General features: G+C 38.1%; 1 pseudogene; it reads left to right on the top strand.

The window, feature by feature from the left end:
- Window positions 1-1,096: 1,096 nt before the first annotated feature.
- LOC149147582 (auxin-responsive protein SAUR32 pseudogene) lies at window positions 1,097-1,702 on the top strand (annotated as a pseudogene).
- Window positions 1,703-20,487: the final 18,785 nt, after the last annotated feature.

The raw sequence follows: 20,487 nt of genomic DNA, 5'->3' as shown, positions 1-20,487 counted from the left end.
TAAGTTAACATTTTAGATGGTACCCATTCTTCCCTATTATTTATCCTAAATGCTCTATTTTATTCCCAAATGAGTTTGGTGTAAGACAATGTTCAACTAATTCTAATGAAACAAATAATTACAACCTAAATTAAATATATTAATTCAAGGGATTTTGATATCATGTGAGATCTGAGATCTAGTGATCATTCCATACATTAAATTTTAGCTTTTCAACTTCATTTCTAGGCTAGTTGTTCCTAACAAGTCATGGCCTACATTATATGATAACAAAGAAGCCTCAAATGGCTAGCCCAATGTTATAAACCATTATTTTTATTGTGGAAATTATTAATATAGCACAAGGGAACACCCACACAGCTTCACCAAAGGTAGTCCAAAAATGTGTACCAAAAGTGTACCACAAGGTAATTTCAAACTTGACCCCTCTATTATTCTACAAATTCGTGTTGTTTAGTATGATGTTGCGTTTCATGCTTGTTACGCTGTAAGGTGTTTCCCTTTGAAATGAATTGCCCCAGCCGCTGACGTGTCCTATTGTTCACAGTGGATTTGTGATGTTAGACGATTGAACAAAGTTTGATCGTTGATCCAAAACTAAAACGGTTCATGAAACTAAAACGGTTCAAAACTAAAACGGTTCATGAAACTGAAACGGTTCATGAATCAGCCCACGAACAAGGTTAAAAAGCTATGTATAATGTCCCTCTGTCTATTTCCAACTTCGGCCTAACTCCTTTCAGGCTAGCAATGTCAGTTGCGAATCGCTGGCTCTTTTTTGCTTTCTTCTACTACAACATGTCCCTGAACTCTCTTTAACCCTACTATAAATATTTCTTAACGTCCCTCTGCCTATTTCCAACTTCGGCCTAACTTCGTTCAGGCTAGCAATGTTAGTTGCGAATCTTTGGCTCTTTTCTGCTTTCTTCTACTACAGCATGTTCCTGAACTTTCTTTAACCCTACTGTAAATATTTCTTTCAATTTTACCGTTTTTCTCCCAGATCGGACAGAGCCATAACTTTCTTTAACCCTACTGTAAATATTTCTTTCAATTTTACCGTTTTTCTCCCAGATCGGACAAAGCCATACCGGCCATGGACATGGATGGAAATGCCAAGGGTTTGAAACTGGGATGCAAATTAGTTAAGCTTTGGAAAAAAATTCTGCATTCAAAGCGCTTGGGATCGCATTATACTCCACATGATCAACCTCAGCCGGCCAATCTTTCCAACGACCATTCTTTAAGCCGGGCGACTTCCCTTCTTTCAATCAGGCGGTTTAAAAGGATTCAGTGTCTGGGTAAATGTTGAATTAAAGCCTCTGGCAATTGCTTGAATCTTCTGACTCGAACTAAACGGCATATCGGCCGCCATTTATCTTGGCGGAAATCTAGCTTTGTGAAGGGGGCTCAAGAAAAGAAAACTCAATATCTTCCCAAGGATGTTCCCAAGGGCTCCGTGGCTGTTTATGTTGGGGACGAGCAAGAAGAGCAGACGCGGTTTGTGATCCCCATCTTGTATTTCAACCATCCACTCTTTCTCCATTTGTTGGAAGAAGCCGAGCCCGTCTATGGCTTTTGCAACAAGGGCATCCTCACGATTCCTTGCCAGGTTTCTGATTTTGAGTATCTCCGCTGGCTTATTGAGAGGGAAGGGGCAGTAAACCGCCCTGATTATAGTGCTTCGACTTACCAGCAATAGCTTTTTCTTCTCCGCTGGCTTATTGAGAGGGAAGGGGCAATGAACCGCCTTGCTTATAGTGCTTCGACTTACCAGCAATAGGTTTTTCTTCACCTGAAGAAATCGTGTCTGGAGTACTTTTCCAGCATCTCGAGTAGCTTTCCGGCTTACATAGTCTTTTTCAAGATGAGAGCACAAGACCATTAGAAGACATACTCCGGGCTAAAACGTCAGTTATAGTTGTTAGAGTCGGAATGGGCAGTCATCCAATTCTTCTTCCGAATGGAAGGGAAAATATATAGAAATATTTTTCCAATTCATCTTTATTATAAGGAATTGATTAATTCTTAGGGATGACACCATGACACCCAAGTCTTCTTCATTTTAGGTTTTTGAAAGATGGATGATTAAAACAAATAGTTGTTTCTAAATGGAAGTAGTTGTTTTTAAATGGAAGGAAAAGAAGTATAAAATGAACTCGTTTTAATAATATTTTTATAAAATAATATTTATATTAATAATTTGTTTGTTATTGATAAATATAATTTAATATATTTTTTATAAAAAATTTAAAATGTATTTTAAAATTGTGATTTTTAATTTTTAAATTAGAATGAAATTCTTTATATTTATATTCAAGTTTATATTTCCCGTGTAATAAATGTTTTAGGTATGAAATATCAATATTAACAAAATTGTAGTTTGTTTCTTATTATATTTTGTAAAGGGACATGATGATTTTGAGCATTAAAAAGTTTCTTTTGGTAAGTGAACACTTAATAAAATTGCTTCATTAAATAGCAAAATTTACATAATATTAAGCTATTGATTTATAATTACGCCGTAAGGCATTTCCCTTTGAAATGAATTGCCCCAGCCGTCGCTGTGTCCTATTGTTCACCGTGGATTTGTGGTGTTAGATGATTGAACAAGGTTTGATCGTTGATCCAAAACTAAAACGGTTCATGAAACTGAAACGGTTCATGAATCAGTCCACGAACAAGCTTAAAAACCTACACTATATATATTTCAGAATTTACCTACACTATATATATTTCAGAATTTTCAAGGACCAGAGAGTCTGCTAAATAGCAGCGGCAAGATGCATTTGCCACGGAACACATCGAAGCCTCGATACTGTTTTCTCACAAGAAGAACACCACATCGACCCTGGCAGCGCGCAAAAATACATATGAAAAGAAACATATGCCACTCAGACCGCCAACAACGATTAGAGGAAATTTTTATATATGGAAACAAGGATCCAGCCATTGAATGTTTAGAGATGGGGAAAGTTAGGCCGAAACTAAGAATTCAAAAATTTTATACGTTTAAATGAAGAAAACCTATCGCGAATATATCTCTGTCCATTTTCAGCTCCCAACCACGTGGTTCCGTACTAAACCTAACAGATGAACGGTTAGTGCTTAAGATTGTTAAATCAGGCTTGGATTGTCAGTAAGTGAAATCATATTAGTGTTGTAGATGGTTTTTTTCTGGGCCTGCAGCCCTTCATAATGATCTTTAGTGGAAATCTCTATTTCAGGGGAGCCAATTTTGGGGTCTATAGCTACATTGGTTTTTAATTGGTGAAGACTGCATTCTGTTTAGCAAAGCATTTGTGACTGCTTGTGTCAATTTCATAGAGTTTGATCTATATGGAAATAGACACAATTTGTATTGTCCAAACATCTTCATTCTAATGTTTTGAATAAACTTTGTCAAATTGTTAACAGTTTTAAGGTGAACAAAAATCAAAGCACTCCAAGTTGCTTAGTATGCTTAGCATAGTAGTTTTCTTTGTTTACATTTATTTCCATGATTTGGCAGACATTTATGTTGCACTAGTTGTGAGTTGTTAATGGTTTTGGATGTGGATTAGGATTAAATAGCTCTTCAAGGAAATGTAATGGTATGCTAGATTGCTTTTGAAATATTTGTTTGGTGAGGCTTAGTTTGATGTTGAATTTGTGTATCTTTGGATCTCAAAATCTTGAACTATCTTATGTTAGGTTTGTGTTATAAACAATGACTGGAAAACTTCATTCACCTCTTTTTTATGCATGTCATGACGTGGGTGTCGTTTGGTATTGTGTTGTGATCCATGACTCGTGTAATGTGCTAACTAGGGGTTTCTTTAGCATGATAAATGTGTGGCTGACACATACAATGCTTGCTATTTTGTTTTGACTATTTTACTTGTCTCATGACTTGATCAGCAAGAATCGATCCCTGGACCTGATGACAGTGGCATCGCGCAGAGCTTCAGAGCGTATTTTTCCCTCCATGCCCTCGAGATCTCAAAAGAATAACAAACACCTGTGAATTGAAAGGCACCTTCGGCTTCAGTCCTTCCTCTGCACTAAAAACATACGCACGAGTAGAGTAGAGGAGAGAAGCAAAGCGCAGTGCGAGACACGTGAGGGCGGATAATAGTTGGGCTCAGCTTTGACCTCTATGTAATGTTTTCTCTTCATTCAATTCCAATTAATTACTTTATCAATTATGTTCCAAATGGGGATTGAAACGCCTTTTTCTGGTCTTCTGGTTCATGCCCTTCCTCAACATGTGTCCCCAAAAATAATAAGGTTCATACAATATCAGTGTATGTAAATGAAAAATTAATAGATCAATTTAATCTTAATTTTGACGGATTTACTGTGTGTGTGTGTTTCCTTTTTGGGGATTTTAGAAGGATTGTTGGGGGACAAAAATCAGGTTTGGATTGTCAGTAAGTGAAATCATATTAGTGCTATAGATGGTTTTTTTTCTTGGCCTGCAACCCTTCATAATGATCTTTAGTGGAAATCTCTATTTCAGGGGAGCCAATTTTGGGGTCTATAGCTACATTGGTTTTTAATTGGTGAAGACTGCATTCTGTTTAGCAAAGCATTTGTGACTGCTTGTGTCAATTTCATAGAGTTTGATCTAGTCTTCTGGTTCATGCCCTTCCTCCACATGTGTCCCTAAAAAGAACAAGGTTCATACGATTTGAGTGTATGTAAATGAAAAATTAATAGATCAATTTAATCTTAATTTTGACGGATTTACTGTGTGTGTGTGTTTCCTTTTTGGGGATTTCAGAAGGATTGTTGGGGGACAAAAATCAGGCTTGGATTGTCAGTAAGTGAAATCATATTAGTGTTGTAGATGGTTTTTTTTCTTGGCCTGCAACCCTTCATAATGATCTTTAGTGGAAATCTCTATTTCAGGGGAGCCAATTTTGGGGTCTATAGCTACATTGGTTTTTAATTGGTGAAGAGTACATTCTGTTTAGCAAAGCATTTGTGACTGCTTGTGTCAATTTCATAGAGTTTGATCTGTATGGAAATAGACTAAATTTGTATTGTTCAAACATCTTCATTCTAATGTTTTGAATACACTTCGTCAAACTGCTAACAGTTTTAAGGTGGTAGCTGATAAAAGACGAGAAACAACTTAATCACACATTTGTTGGTAAAGGCCTAATACTAAGAAGGCAGGTAGAAGTGGATGATGTTCGTATGCTTTATCTTCATTTCTGCACAAAAAAATCATAAGATAATTGGGTTTTTCGGTTTGGTTTGATCAAGTAGTTTTATTGGTTTATAACTATTGTCAGAACTTTATTTGGAATTCTAAGAGAGATTGAGATGGACTATGTTTGGTGTTTTGCTTTTAAATTGAGATATTTGATGTGTACTATCAAAGATCTGTCTAAAGCCGGGGTATTCACTTTGAGGTTGTGTTGCAGGCTATCTGGTAATAATAATATTATTATTATTAGTATTATAATAATAATAATAACAATGGAAAGGTGGGGAAGGAAGAAACTAATAATTTCAGAAATTTGGACCTTTTATCCTAGCTTTATTTGTTCTTCAGATCCAACTTATGGTGAACTAGCAGCTTGAAAGCCAATTGCAAGTCATTCAGCCAACAACGATCTATAAGCATGCCATAGTAGTATGTCTCTGCATATTCACAATAGTGATTCAAAATAGTGATTCCAATGTCATATTATTATTCCCCACTTGGAAAAAGTGATGACACAAGGGGTTTCTACATGTTGACCAACCATGTAAATTGGATCTTATAAATTATAATTCTTGTTTTCTAGCCTTCTATTTCTATAGATATCAATTGTGTAGTTGATGGCATACTTTTTGTAAATAAATTTCAATGGCTATTACGGTTCAATTAAGAGCCAATCTCTTGCAGAGTTCAGAGTTGAAGTCATCTGTAACTGCCTTTGATTTAGGGAGTGATATAGGAAAAACTTCAATGCCTAACAAGACTGTGATAATCACAACCATAAACGCAGCTTGGGTAGAAGAAAACAATGTACTAGATTTGTATATGCAAAGCCTTCGAATAATTATTGAATCATGTTCTCCTCATTGTAGTGGACCAGGGGTCATTTAATTGTTGACAACATATTCATCACACTGTTATATTTTGCTGAAAGAAATATTTGATTTCAATGAATCTGCCTCTGCATACCTGTTAACGGGAAAAGTGTCTACTCAGAACGCCCCTATCCCACTAAGGTGTGACAGTACCTTAGAAACAAACAGAGAAAACTATTTTCGTATTCTTCTTTATGAACTATAAACGAAGAGGAATAGGATGAACCAACCTGTGTCTTGCGCTTGTCCTTTGATCCAATCTCTCTCCTCTTTGACAGCTTCCAGCTACCTGCTCCCTTACTTGCCCAGCTTCACCAAGTTCCTGCAAGATCACAGAAGAAGAAAACTACACAAAGACATGGATTTATATTCATAAATAGCTTAGGATCAGATTTAAGCTAAACATGCAAATATAAAAAAACATCATTGATACACAAGCATGTAGGAACTCAAATAGTTTTATTGATATAACAAGAAGGTCCAGGAGGAGTCACAACCGATGATTCCTAATCCAGCATCAACCCCCCAGCAAAGGAATCCCCTCTTCACCTCCAACAAAGCATAAATCACCCAATACACTGATCTCTATCTCAAAACCAATAGCAATTCTCTGCAATGTACAAAATTCCAGCCTCTGGATCTCTGGGATGAGGGATCCATATATAGATGTATGCAAAGAGGATGAGTCAGCTTATGATTTGACTAGTGGCTTCTCTCTGTCAGTTCTTGCTTCCACTTGGAGACTGAGAGCCTCTTACTCATCCTTGGTCGAACTCAGTGAGGCAAGTGTCATTGGGGAAGATTCTGGAAGCTTCCATTGTCTGTCCACCTTGCGGAATGACACTGCCATTTGTAATTTCCCGCTCAGCGCACCCTGGTAGTGCATTTAGGTGCGTTGCAATGCACCTAGCTAGTGTACTTGGCTGCTATGCAACGCAGCTAGCTAGTGGAGCAGCTGAAATGATCCTGATTTGACTGATTCTGAGCAGTTTCTGGTGGAGAACTTGTGGGAGAAGTTGTAATTGGTTGACCTTGTTCCTCTAGGGGTATGAACAACACTTTTAGGGACTTAGGATCCCTTGGCTTATGGACATTTCATGCTTAGAGTTGTAAGGCACAAAAATGTCTATAACAGTTGCCCGGGCTAAAGTATGAGGTCGTTTATCAGGTGAAATGCTTTATTAGGAGGATCCGAAGTTCTTTCAATGCTGGGAGGAGACCTGTAATAAGATATAATACAATACATTATATTTATACTGTTTTCATGATCTAGCTGAGGCGGGCATTCCCATGCTCAGCTTTATAAATTCATTTTTATGTACACAGGACAGACAATCGTCTGATGGTAGACTGATGATTCTGATGAAGTCATCATCCTTTTGGTAGGATGATTATCTGTGCTACAATGTTGTACATGTCAATGTCTTTATTTTTCCTGAATATATATCGCAGCCCGGATGGATGAAACTAGATTCGGGGTCTTCAATCTCGTCCGATCTTCACTCAAAGTACAATTCGATCCATGTGAGAAATGTTTTGAAGTCGAACATGGAAAGACATCGCTTGATTACCAGTCAATGATGTAAACTGTTAACAAGCGTGAGAGGAATCACCGATAATGATGATGACCCTCAAGGTACTGCAGTACAATTCACGTGGTGTCAATAAAGGACTTGGCGTCGAACACCACGCAAAATCTTTCGGTCGAAGGTCATTGATGTATACCCGTCACCGGAAGTGAGAAACTTGCCATTGGGGCATGCAAGCTTCAAAGTACTGAATGGGGTGTTCCTAGATCAACTTCTTGGATAATGAGCTGATGTCGACAAGAAGAGATCCATTAAAGGAGGGCCTTGATGAATCCCACATCAATGACATGGAACAGAGCAAATGATTTTGATAGAGGTGAAAACGATCTGATGATATATGGTTCAGGATGGTGGTCATGAAAGAATGAAGTATAATGTATGGTAGTGGATGGGACACGGATGACTTCTCTGGATGACTTCTCTTGAACATGTCGGCGACACTTATGTGATGGATTGGTAGCATTTACCCCAAATGTGGATGGTATGGCGTGACCATGGTGATGTGACCGGTGAATGAAACAACCCAACCCCACTCAGGCATGGAGTGGAAGTGTCATGTTCAAGAGCGACTTGCTACCAACAAAGATTCTTTGAGTTTCTTCCCAATTTTTCCCCAGTCATTGCTGATCAGTACCTCTTTATTTTTGTCAAGCTTGAGGAGGATAACATATGCTTGTTCTATAATCTGCCCTCCGGGCAAACCCATCACTATGTTTTAACGAGCCTAGAGATAGTGAAACTCGTTCTCGTCTAAAGACAAGTTTGTCGCTATTAATCTTTTTAACGAGTTTAACGACAAAGATAGCTCGGTCCTTTTCATTTTTAGAGAGTCTGAAAAGGTACGTAAAGGTAACTCCGAAATTCCTTTTTCGTCATCTAATCCCTTAAGTCCGAAAAAGTATAAAACAATACAGAAGGGATGAATTTTCGATAGTTTTAACGATCCGAACAAAACAAGCGCTCGATCTTTTTGTGCAATAATCCCTTAGGTCCAAAAAGATTAAAATCTAGAGGAGGGATAGCGCTTCCGGTCGCTTTAATGAGCTGGAAGGCCAAAACTCGGCAATCTTTTCATTTTTTACGAGTCAGTTGAAAATAGCTTAAAGAAGACTCGTCTTTTGAGGAACGAGTCATAAAATGGGTAGCAGCTGATTCCAGGTAAGGGTTGGAATTTTCCAATCACGGCAGTGTCACAAGGATGGCTAGTGAAATCACTCTTCGCAGCTGTTCCTCAAAATGGGTAAACAATCAAATGGAGGTGAATGATCGGCCAATGGAAAAGTGAAGGTGACGGTGCAAACACGACCAAGGCTTTAATGGCTGAAATGCTTCATTCACGGTGGTTATTTACCGGGGAATAGTTCATTTTTTAACGAGCTTAAACGCGGGTGGAAACATTTGCTCATGTCTTATGTTTATTTTTTAACGAGCTTGAACTATGTGCTAAAACTGCTCGATTAATCCAGTCATATGATAAGAATGTCTCATATAAAATGGCAACTTTTAGATTTTTGCCCCACATCCTTTCTTTATGCAAGTTAGGTGATGACTAATCCTACGAGTTTAAAGGGTTAGAGGTCCTAAAAATTTAAAAAAATAAATAGCCGCCCCTCGCTTGCACTCCAAAAGGTTTGCATGCCCCCAGGTATAAAGTATGGTTTCAAGGTTACCCCGTCTTTAGTCCAATAAAACATTTGTTTTATGGGGAGAGGCCTACCTCTTACAGGTCACCCAAAGATTGTTCTATTAGCGGTGCCAACAAAACACTTCTTCGGCGATGTCTACCAAGATAAACAAAGGTGAGTGGCAGTGCTCGCCACTTACATAACTTTGACAAGAGAATCTTGTTCTAGAATAACCCCTCTTCCAATCACGGACGGGGTACAGACTAGTCATATTCTCCCGCGGAAACCTACCCTATACCCGAAGTTTTCCTGCCGAAGCAGACCAGGACACATGCCCCCTGGGTTTTAGTCATATCCCCCCGAATTACTCGCGCTCATCGGGAGGACGGACTGGAGATTGAGATATTTCTTGCGTGAAGAGACCATTTAGGGATGGTATATGACTATTTGCTATGCGTGATCCGCGAAATGAAAGCTGGTCCATGAGCTTGACCACTCTTCCTTCGTGTGGAAAACACATTACTCTAAAGAGTGAGGAGACGATGGCTCCCATGCAATAAATATAGTCTCGTCCAAGGAGTAGGTTATAATCCAAGGGTCCTTGAACTACCATTACATTCATTTGAAATGTCTTCCCTCTCAATGTTATGGGTACATTGGGAAGGATCCCTAAAGGTCGACTGGTTCCTTTGTCAAAGCCTGTCAGATTTCTCATCTCAGGCAACAGCGATGGTGAACCAAGCACTTTCCAAGCAATAGAGGAAAGGATACTCACAGAAGCCCCCTCATCTATGATGGTACCATCCATGACCATTCTATATATTTGAATGATAATTCGGAATGGTATGCTTGCTGGTAAACGGGGTCTGCCTAGTTGATTCCAGTCGAAGGAGACAACTAGGTTGCTTGGAGGTGGGACCGAGTAGACGGCCAGGTATGGCTCTGACGAACTTCCCTCCTGCGGTAAGGGAATGGGTAGATTGCCCCCATGTTCGTCGGAGTCTGTGTTGATGAAGAGAATTTGGACGGTGTCATCCTTGTTCTCTTCAGTGACTGTATCATCTGAAGATAAAACCTCTGAAGGCAAGACCGGGTCAACTGCCGCCTCGACCTTTTGACTTTCGTCTGGTATGGATTCAAATGGTTTATCTTCGATGATAGGCGCTTCAGCCGACCACTTGAGCGGGCCAGCTGGATTCTCAACTAGCGACGGACTCGGCAAGAGTTTTTTATATCCAGGAGGAAGTCGTAACGGTGAAACCGGACGATCATCCAAAACTCTTTTCGCTTCGTCTAAGAAGGGACAACGGTGGACGGCATGATTGCCTTCGCACAGTTTACAGGGAAATCTAGCTTTCCCTTTTTGTCCTAGGGCTTCACTTTCGCTAGTTGACGGTGTGCTTTCAACATGATCATCAGAGGTTGATGACACCGGATTGTGCAAACGAGGAGACCAGTCCCTTAGTATCTGAGGGATGCAAGGATAATCTCTGTGAAAGTGGTCTCCTTTGCAAATGACACATGGTGATTTAGGCCTGGTCTGTGCAGTGTGTGGATTTTCGTTAGACGACACTCGTTTTCCCCCATTCGCCTTTGGCTCCTTCTTCTTCTTCTCTTTCTTCTTCTTCTCTGTCTTCTTCTTCTCCTTCTTCTCCTTAGGAACTTGACTTTTGGCTTTGCCAGCCCTATCAAGCGAAGAGGAAGGAGGAGAGGAAGAATTAGAGGAAGTGGACGGTTGGTGGGCAACTCTAGAATCGTCTAATTGCTGATTCGATTGTTCAGGAATAGTGGTGTTATGAATGACATTGGTTGAGAAGAGCCAGACTGGCAAGCCAATTGTCAGCCCTGGAAGCGACAATGTGGCCATATGGGGTGCACCAACATCTCCCCAAGAGGAGAAGGGACTAGGATTTCCACCAAGGGGAATTCCTTGGTTGGTAGACTCCATTTTCTCAACCTAAGATCAACGTAGGAAAAGGGTATGAATATTCTGTTTAAAATAAATTTTAAGACGCTTTGACACAACTTGTTTTTTCAGTTTTAAAGAGTCGAGAAAAAACAAAAGATGACACTAGTCTCCTTCGATTTTTAATGAGCCTGAAGTGACAAGTGCTCAGATGGACCTTTTCCATTAAGGAGTCTAAAAAGGAACGAAAGGGACTGCTCTGGAGATCTAGGTAGAGGGAGTACCAAACCAATTGCAAAACTGCAGAATACTTTTTACGGTACGACAATCAATCTTCCCGAATGCTGTGTTCGGTGCATTGCGATCAGTAGGGCGGCCGACACGGCTTCCTATGGATAAAAGGTTTTAAGCCTATAGGGGTCTCCCAATATATACTTGACGGTACGTGGGAGCACAAGTCCGTACTGGCACTTATCATCTCAAAGTGGAGGAATCACCCAACCATCAGTGAGGACAACAGTTACCAGGCTTTACGACGCCGAAATACGTCTCTAGCCTAGACCTCTAAATGTTGTGCGTTAAGTTCCAAAGCGTTGTTAGATTCATTCAATTTATTTTAAGTTGATCTTTCTTAGAATTTTGCCTTTTGCGATCACCACGAGATGTAGATGTAATTCCTAAAATGAAATCTAAAGATGATAAGCAAGCTTTTATCTCTTTTCAGCAATGAAAATCCTAGCTACAAGGGGAAAAGAAAGACACAATCTTTTCTCAAAGAGAAAAGAGCACACTGTAAATGCACTTTTCCTAAATCAAGCCAAACAGACTATCAATATGAAAATGCACATATGCATGTATTTGTTTTCACTTTCTTAATATTGATGCCTAAAAAGAAAGTTGATGTAAAAATTTGAATTTGCTTTCAAGTGACAAACACAAACAAGATTCTTTTCGAAATCAAAAGGTAGAGAAGATTACGACACTTTATGCTTTTGAAATAAACACTCGTTTCGACACTAGAAAGTGACAAATTCAAACCAAAGGCAAAATTAAAAGCATAATCGACTGTCAACAGCAAATAAACTTTCTCCTAAGATCAAAATCGACACTTGCGACAGATCTAAATCCAAGGACGCCAGTATGATTATTCTACTCTTTCAATGGAAAACTGTAAATGATGTAACAAACACACAAAGAACATCTACAGTCTTTTTGTACAAAGGAGGCGGAATTAAGGCAAAGAAAAGGGGTTTTTAAACAGACACACACTGATCACAGGCTGCAAAAATCAGAGACAAAACTGAAAAAATGAAGCAAAGAACCTCAGCTGCACAGGGCTAGGCTGATCAGCGCACCTGTTACACAGAGAAACTGGATTGTAGCGCAGGTAGCCCTCTCGGGAACTGCGTTGAAATGCAGAATCTCTTCACAGAGCCTGCATTGGGGCAGAAACGAGAATTCCTTCTGGGTTCTGGGTCACGGTTTGCAGTTTAATCTATGGTTTTTGGCCGAGTAAAAGCAATCAGTAATGCACAATCAGAGGGTGGATTTAAAGGAGGTCTAAGAGCTATCACAAAGGGTAATCAGATCATTTGTGAATCAGCTGTTCAAATCATAAACAAATCCAGTGAATGGATTGAAGTAGCAGGTGTCTACTTTGCATTTGATAATGACAAATGCAGTTCGATTGCTACTTCTGTGTTTATGAAACAAACAACAAGAGAAACACACTAACTAGACACGCTCCCCAGCGGAGTCGCCATTTGGTTAACGCGAAAAGTGTCTACTCAGAACGCCCCTATCCCACTAAGGTGTGACAGTACCTTAGAAACAAACAGAGAAAACTATTTTCGTATTCTTCTTTATGAACTATAAACGAAGAGGAATAGGATGAACCAACCTGTGTCTTGCGCTAGTCCTTTGATCCAATCTCTCTCCTCTTTGATAGCTTCCAGCTACCTGCTCCCTTACTTGCCCAGCTTCACCAAGTTCCTGCAAGATCACAGAAGAAGAAAACTACACAAAGACATGGATTTATATTCATAAATAGCTTAGGATCAGATTTAAGCTAAACATGCAAATATAACAAAACATCATTGATACACAAGCATGTAGGAGAAACTCAAATAGTTTTATTGATATAACAAGAAGGTCCAGGAGGAGTTACAACCGATGATTCTTGATCCAGCATCAACCCCCCAGCAAAGGAATCCCCTCTTCACCTCCAACAAAGCATAAATCACCCAATACACTGATCTCTATCTCAAAACCAACAGCAATTCTCTGCAATGTACAAAATTCCAGCCTCTGGATCTCTGGGATGAGGGATCCATATATAGATGTATGCAAAGAGGATGAGTCAGCTTATGATTTGACTAGTGGCTTCTCTCTGTTAGTTCTTGCTTCCACTTGGAGACAGAGAGCCTCTTACTCATCCTTGGTCGAACTCAGTGAGGCAAGTGTCATTGGGGAAGACTCTGGAAGCTTCCATTGTCTGTCCACCTCGCGGAATGACACTGCCATTTGTCATTTCCCGCTCAGCACACCCTGGTAGTGCATTTAGGTGCGTTGCAACGCACCTAGCTAGTGTACTTGGGTGCTATGCAACGCAGCTAGCTAGTGGAGCAGCTGAAATGATCCTGATTTGACTGATTCTGAGCAGTTTCTGGTGGAGAACTTCTGGGAGAAGCTGTAATTGGTTGACCTTGTTCCTCTAGGGGTAGGAACAAACACTTTTAGGGACTTAGGATCCCTTGGTTTATGGACATTTCATGCTTAGAGCTGTAAGGCACAAAAATGTCTATAACAATACCAAGACTGGTGTGAATGGTAAAAGTCAATGAATCTGCCTCTGCGTGCCACTAGAAGTTGTTGGATTAAAATATATGTTTTAAAGGGAAGAAATGGAATGGTTTTTTTGTTATTTTGATTACCAAAAGAAATGGCTTAGTTAAGACAACTTATAAATGGAGGCACAAGTTCTAAGGCTCTCATGGTGTTATTTCAATATATTAGCCATGTTCATGTTTTGAATGATTCAGAAATTAGCAGATCTGTTAGATAGTGGAGGCATGAAATTTTCACTTCTTTTCTGTCAAACCTGGTAGCTGATAAAAGATGAGAAACAACTCAATCACACACCTGTTGATAAAGGCCTAATACTAAGAAGGCAGGTAGAAGTGGATGATTGAGATTGTTTATAGGTTTAGCCAACAGTTTTATAACATTCTTAGTTTAAACTTTTGGTGATATTGTTTCATCAACTAGGCTGACTACGGTTTGGTGAATTGTTACTAGAAATATACTTAAATCAGGATAAAATATAGGTGGTAATACCTAGTTGAATGGAGAGTCCCAGTATATTGGCGCTTTTGAGGATTATTACTTGACCAGTTTGTTGCCTTAGTCTGCTGAGTACATTTTTTTTTGTTGGTTGGTTGTTGTTGTAATTGGTAAATTGTATAGGTGATTTTCATTCACATGCTTATTGGAATAGCTTGCTTCTTGAACAGGGTAGTCATGCAGTTGAGTATGTGAGAGGGGTTTGCAGAACACATTATCTAATGAATTCTTCTATAGAGGCAAAAAGTCTCACTCATATCCTACTCAAGGCTTCAGATGGGAATTTCTTTTATAGACTGATCAACTTACTAGAACTACTGGTGCACTTTCTTCATCCATAGAAGCCACTTGAAAATGCTTGAAAATAAACTCTTTGTAAGGGCCATTGTCAATAAAATTATTTGCAGTGGAGGCCCTCACCCGAACAACCATTTTAGCCAGCCTTGGAAGGCAAATAGTTGAGTTCAAACATGATGAAAATTTAATTCCCTGTATACAAAAGCATGTATTAGGTGTTAATGGCTAGAAATATGAACTGAAGATGTATATACCTCCTTCTATACAAAAAATAATAGAAGAGGCAGAGGTATAAGGTTCACCTCAAATTTTCTTGAAAGTTCAATCCACTGTAGGACGTGAAAGGAAGTGTCATAATGCTAAGAGTGAAAAAGAGGGGAAGGATGAAACTAATAATTTAAGAAATTTTAGCTTTCTATCTGTACCTTGATTTTTTCTAATAAAATAAATATTAATTGTTTGACGGCACCCAGGGAGCTATCTAGTAATAATAATACTAATATTATTAGTATTATAATAATAATAATAACAATGGAAAGGTGGGGAAGGAAGAAACTAATAATTTCAGAAATTTGGACCTTTTATCCTAGCTTTATTTGTTCTTCAGATCCAACTAATATTTTGTAGATCCAACTTATGTTGAACCAAGAGCTTGAAAGCCAATTGCAAGTCATTCAGCCAACAACGATCTATAAGCATGCCATAGTATTATGTCTCTGCATATTCACAATAGTGATTCCATTGTCATATTATTATTCCCCACTTGGACAGAGCGATGACACAAGGGGTTTCTACATGTTGACCAACCATGTAAATTGGATCTTATAAATTATAATTCTTGTTTTCTAGCCTTCTATTTCTGTAGATATCAATTGTGTAGTTGATGGCATACTTTTTATAAATAAATTTCCATGGCTATTACGGTTCAATTAAGAGCCAATCTCTTGCAGATTTCAGAGTTGAATTCATCTGTAATTGCCTTTGATTTAGGGAGTGATCTAGAAAAAACTTCAATGCCTAACAAGACTGTGATAATCACAACCATAAATGCAGCTTGGGCAGAAGAAAAAAGTGTACTAGATTTGTACATGCAGAGCCTTCGAATAGTTAATGAATCATTTTCTCCTCGTTGCAGTGGACCAGGGGTCATTTAGTCGTTTCCAACATATTCATCACATTGCTATATTTTACTGAAAGAAATATCTAATTTCAATGAATCTGCCTCTGCATACCAAGATTGGCATGAATGGTAAAAGTCAATGAATCTACCTTTGTGGGCCGCTAGAAGTTGTTGGATGAAAATATATGTTTTAAAGGCAAGAAATGGAATGGTTTTTTTGTTATTTGGATTACCAAAAGAAATGGCTTAGTTAAGATATCTTATAAATGGAGGCACAAGTTCTGAGGATCTGATGGTGTTATTTCAATATATTAGCCCTGTTCAAGTTTTGAATGATTTAGAGATTAGCAGATCTGTTAGATAGCGGAGGTGGGAAATTTGCACTTCTTTTTTGTCAAACCTGGTAGCTGATAAAAGATGAGAAACAACTTAATCACACACCTGTTGGTAAAGGCCTAATACTAATAAGGCAGCTAGAAGTGGATGATTAAGATTGTTTATAGGTTTAGCCAACAGTTTTATTGGTAACATGCTTAGTTTGAACTTTTGGTGATATTGTTTCATCACATAGGATGACTACGGTTCGGTGAATTGTTACTGGAAATATACTTAAATCAGGATAAAATATAGGTGGTAATACTTGGTTGAATGGAGAGTCCCAGTATATTGACCCTTTTGAGGATTATTACTTGACCAGTTTGTTGCCTTACTCTGTTGAGTACATTTTTTTGTTGGTTGGTTGTTGTTGTAATTGGTAAATTGTATAGGTGATTTTCATTCACATGCTTATTGGAATAGCTGACTCTTGAATAGGGCAGTCATGCAGTTGAGTATGTGAGAGGGGTTTGTAAAATGCATTATCTAATGAACTCTTATGTAGAGGCAAAAAGTCTCACTCATAGCCTACTCAGGGCTTCAGATGGGAATTTCTTTTTATAGACTGATCAACTTACTAGAACTACTACTACACTTTCTTCATCAACATAAACCACTTGAAAATGCTTGAAAATAAACTCTCTGTAAGGGCCATTGTCAATAAAAATAGTTGTAGTGGAGGGGGTTTCTACATGTTGACAAACCATGTAAATTGGATCTTATAAATTATAATTCTTGTTTTCTAGCCTTCTATTTCTGTAGATATCAATTGTGTAGTTGATGGCATACTTTTTATAAATAAATTTCCATGGCTATTACGGTTCAATTAAGAGCCAATCTCTTGCAGAGTTCAGAGTTGAATTCATCTGTAACTGCCTTTGATTTAGGGAGTGATCTAGAAAAAACTTCAATGCCTAACAAGACTGTGATAATCACAACCATAAATGCAGCTTGGGCAGAAGAAAACAGTGTACTACATTTGTACATGCAGAGCCTTCAAATAGTTATTGAATCATGTTCTCCTCGTTGCAGTGGACCAGGGGTCATTTAATCGTTGCCAACATATTCATCACACTGCTATATTTTGCTGAAAGAAATATCTGATTTCAATGAATCTGCCTCTACATACCAAGACTAGCATGAATGGTAAAATTCAATGAATCTTCCACTGCGTGCCACTAGAATTTGTTGGATGAAAATATTTGTTTTAAAGGCAAGAAATGGAATGGTTTTTTGGGTATTTTGATTACCAAAATAGATGGCTTAGTTAAGATAGCTTATAAATGGAGGCACAAGTTCTGAGGCTCTCATGGTGTTATTTCAATATATTGGCCCTGTTCAAGTTTTGAATGATTCAAAAATTAGCAAATTTGTTAGATAGTGGAGGCAGGAAATTTGCACTTCTTTTCTGTCAAACCTGGTAGCTGATAAAAGGTGAGAAACAAATTAATCACACACATGTTGGTAAAAGCCTAATACTAAGAAGGCAGGTAGAAGTGGATGATTAAGATTGTTTATAGGTTTAGCCAACAGTTTTATTGGTAACATGCGTAGTTTGAATTTTTGGTGATATTGTTTCATCACATAGGCTGACTACTGTTTGGTGAATTGTTACTGGAAATATACTTAAATCAGGATAAAATATAGGTGGTAATACCTAGTTGAATGGAGAGTCCCAGTATATTGGCCCTTTTGAGGATTATTATTTGAATCACATAACAAACTTTACTGGGCAAGCATACCTGGGAAATGTTAGTTTCAGAAAGTAACAAATAGGTTGAGATGACCAAATGGGGGAAAAATGCCTCACACGGTTTCTCATGATGTACTACCAAAATGTTGAGAATGCAAAAAGATGATGAGCTTAGTGAAAAGGAGTCACCTTCACTAAGTGAGCGCGCAGGCTATTTTTGGCGCAAAGTTTATTTTTAGACTATGTCTATTTTTAGACATATGGATCATGGTCTATGAGCTGCAGGATGTTTTTTATGGATGATTGGTCATGTTGGTAAAAATATATGGACTTCTATTTTTAGACATATGGGCGGAGTCTATTTTTAGACTGCCAGGCTAAAAATAGAAACAGTCGAATATTATTGTCTCATAATAATATTTGGACTATAAACATTATCTTATCCTCTTGGAGCACTTCAGTTTGAGCTAAAAATGTGGCACATGCAGCTGACAGAAGGAAATATGCTTTTCTTATGTGTTAGTTGAGCTATTGCATGGAGGACTTCAGTTAGAACTCATGCATGTGAGTTCTGTGGAGTTGGATGTGGAGTTGATGGAGTTGTGTTCAGTTGAACTAGTTGTATTCAGTTTAACTGAAGAATACACTAGTGATGAGTTGTGTGAATTGATTTTTAATTAATTCACTAATTATTAACTCATAAAGAAACTAAAGAATACATCAGTTAACTCAGTGCATGGACAGTTCAACAGAAACAGGTGTTAAAGGTACGTGAAAGGGTGAGTTGTGACTATCAGTTGTGCATGAGATTTGAAAAATCAATGGATTGAGTATGCCCATGAGGATTCCGCAGTATATGCCCAGTGAAATAGCCTGTGCTCACGTGATTTTCACTTGGCATGGTGCAATAGAGGCACGCAAAGCAGCGGAGGAGATTTGAACCTATGACTTGTTCAGATCTGAGCTAGTCTTTGTGTAACAGGTGGAGCTAGTACTGATTACTTGTGAGGAGTATTGTACTATGTATTGTTACATGTTCTCAATCAATATAATATACAGATAGTTGGGGGTTTTCAGCTGTAAGCTTTCCCCGGGTACATACTGTGTTGGTATGTGTGATTGATGCTTCTATGTGTGCATGTTATTGTTTCTTGATTCCGCAAAATTGATGATCAACGTAGAGGAGCTTATGTATTATGCATGTATTCCGCAATAGTGTATAATCAGGATAATCTCTGTTAATAAGTGTCATATTATTCAAAATTTCTACATAAAATGCTCTTCAATGCATCTCTCTTATGTATGACTCTTCAATGTGCCTCATCCCTTAATCAATTTTGACTACTAAATACACCTTGGTCCTCCTCACACTAGATTCACAATGTTGCTTTACTTACACAATGACTCATAATACAACATGATGTGAAATGCCAAATAATACCTAACAAATGTGTATTCTCCATGATGAAGTAGCTAATTTATAGATAAAAACTAACACTTTAAAACTATTTTATAGTTTTTTGGAAGCATCATGAAATTGACATTGAAACAGTGAGAAAATATCATCAAGAATGCAAAAAATTACGGCCCACGAACTTGAAATCTTGTATGTGATTCTGGCAGATTAAGAAAGCTTGTATTGGAAACTCGATTTAAAATGTTACCAAATTCCATTCATGGGTCTCAAAGCTCGCAAGTTCTCTATTCTTCATGATGGAGTAGCTATTTTATAGATAGAAATTAAAACTGATAAAATTGTTTTGTAATTTTTTTGGAAGCATCATCAAATTGACATTGAAAAGTGAGAAAACATTATCAAGAATGCAAAAATTTAGGGGCCATGAACTTGAAAGCTTGTGGGTGATTCCCGTCAGTTTGTATTGGAAACTCCATTTAAAAATGTTACCAAGTTCCATTCCTGGGTCTTGAAGCTCCCAAGTTTTGTGCTGTAGTTTTTAAGGACATTTAATATCCTCATGGCTTATATTACTATTCCCTGAAGAAGGAATCTTCCATAATAATCCTCTATGCGTGTACGCATTCATTTGAAAATATTACTATTCCCTGAAGAAGAAATCTTCCATAATAATCCTATATGTGTGTACGCATTCGTTTGAAACTTTGATGTTCAATCATGTTTCCCTTGTAAAATGTTACCAAATTCTAAATTCCATTCCTGGGTCTTGAAGCTCCCAAGTTCTGTGCTTTAGTTTTTAAGGACATTTAATATCCTCATGGCTTATATTACGATTCCCTGAAGAAGGAATCTTCCATAATAATCCTCTATGCTTGTATGCATTCGTTTGAAACTTTGATGTTCAATCATGTTTCCCACACAAAGGTAGACCATTTTTTCCCAGTCTTATCTAAAGAGTTCACAATTTTGTTTGGACGGAAAATTTCGAAATTTGACTGTGGGAGTGTTTAAATTGTTTTTGGATGGCGGAAATGGATTTAGCATCCATCATGAA

Source organism: Pinus tabuliformis, chromosome 9 (assembly GCF_031772625.1).
Source record: "Pinus tabuliformis cultivar Carrire ecotype Pingquan chromosome 9, CPIR1, whole genome shotgun sequence".
Lineage (NCBI taxonomy): Eukaryota > Viridiplantae > Streptophyta > Pinopsida > Pinales > Pinaceae > Pinus > Pinus tabuliformis.
The sequence above is the reverse complement of the archived record's forward strand: the minus strand, read 5'-3'. Positions and strand labels throughout refer to the sequence as shown.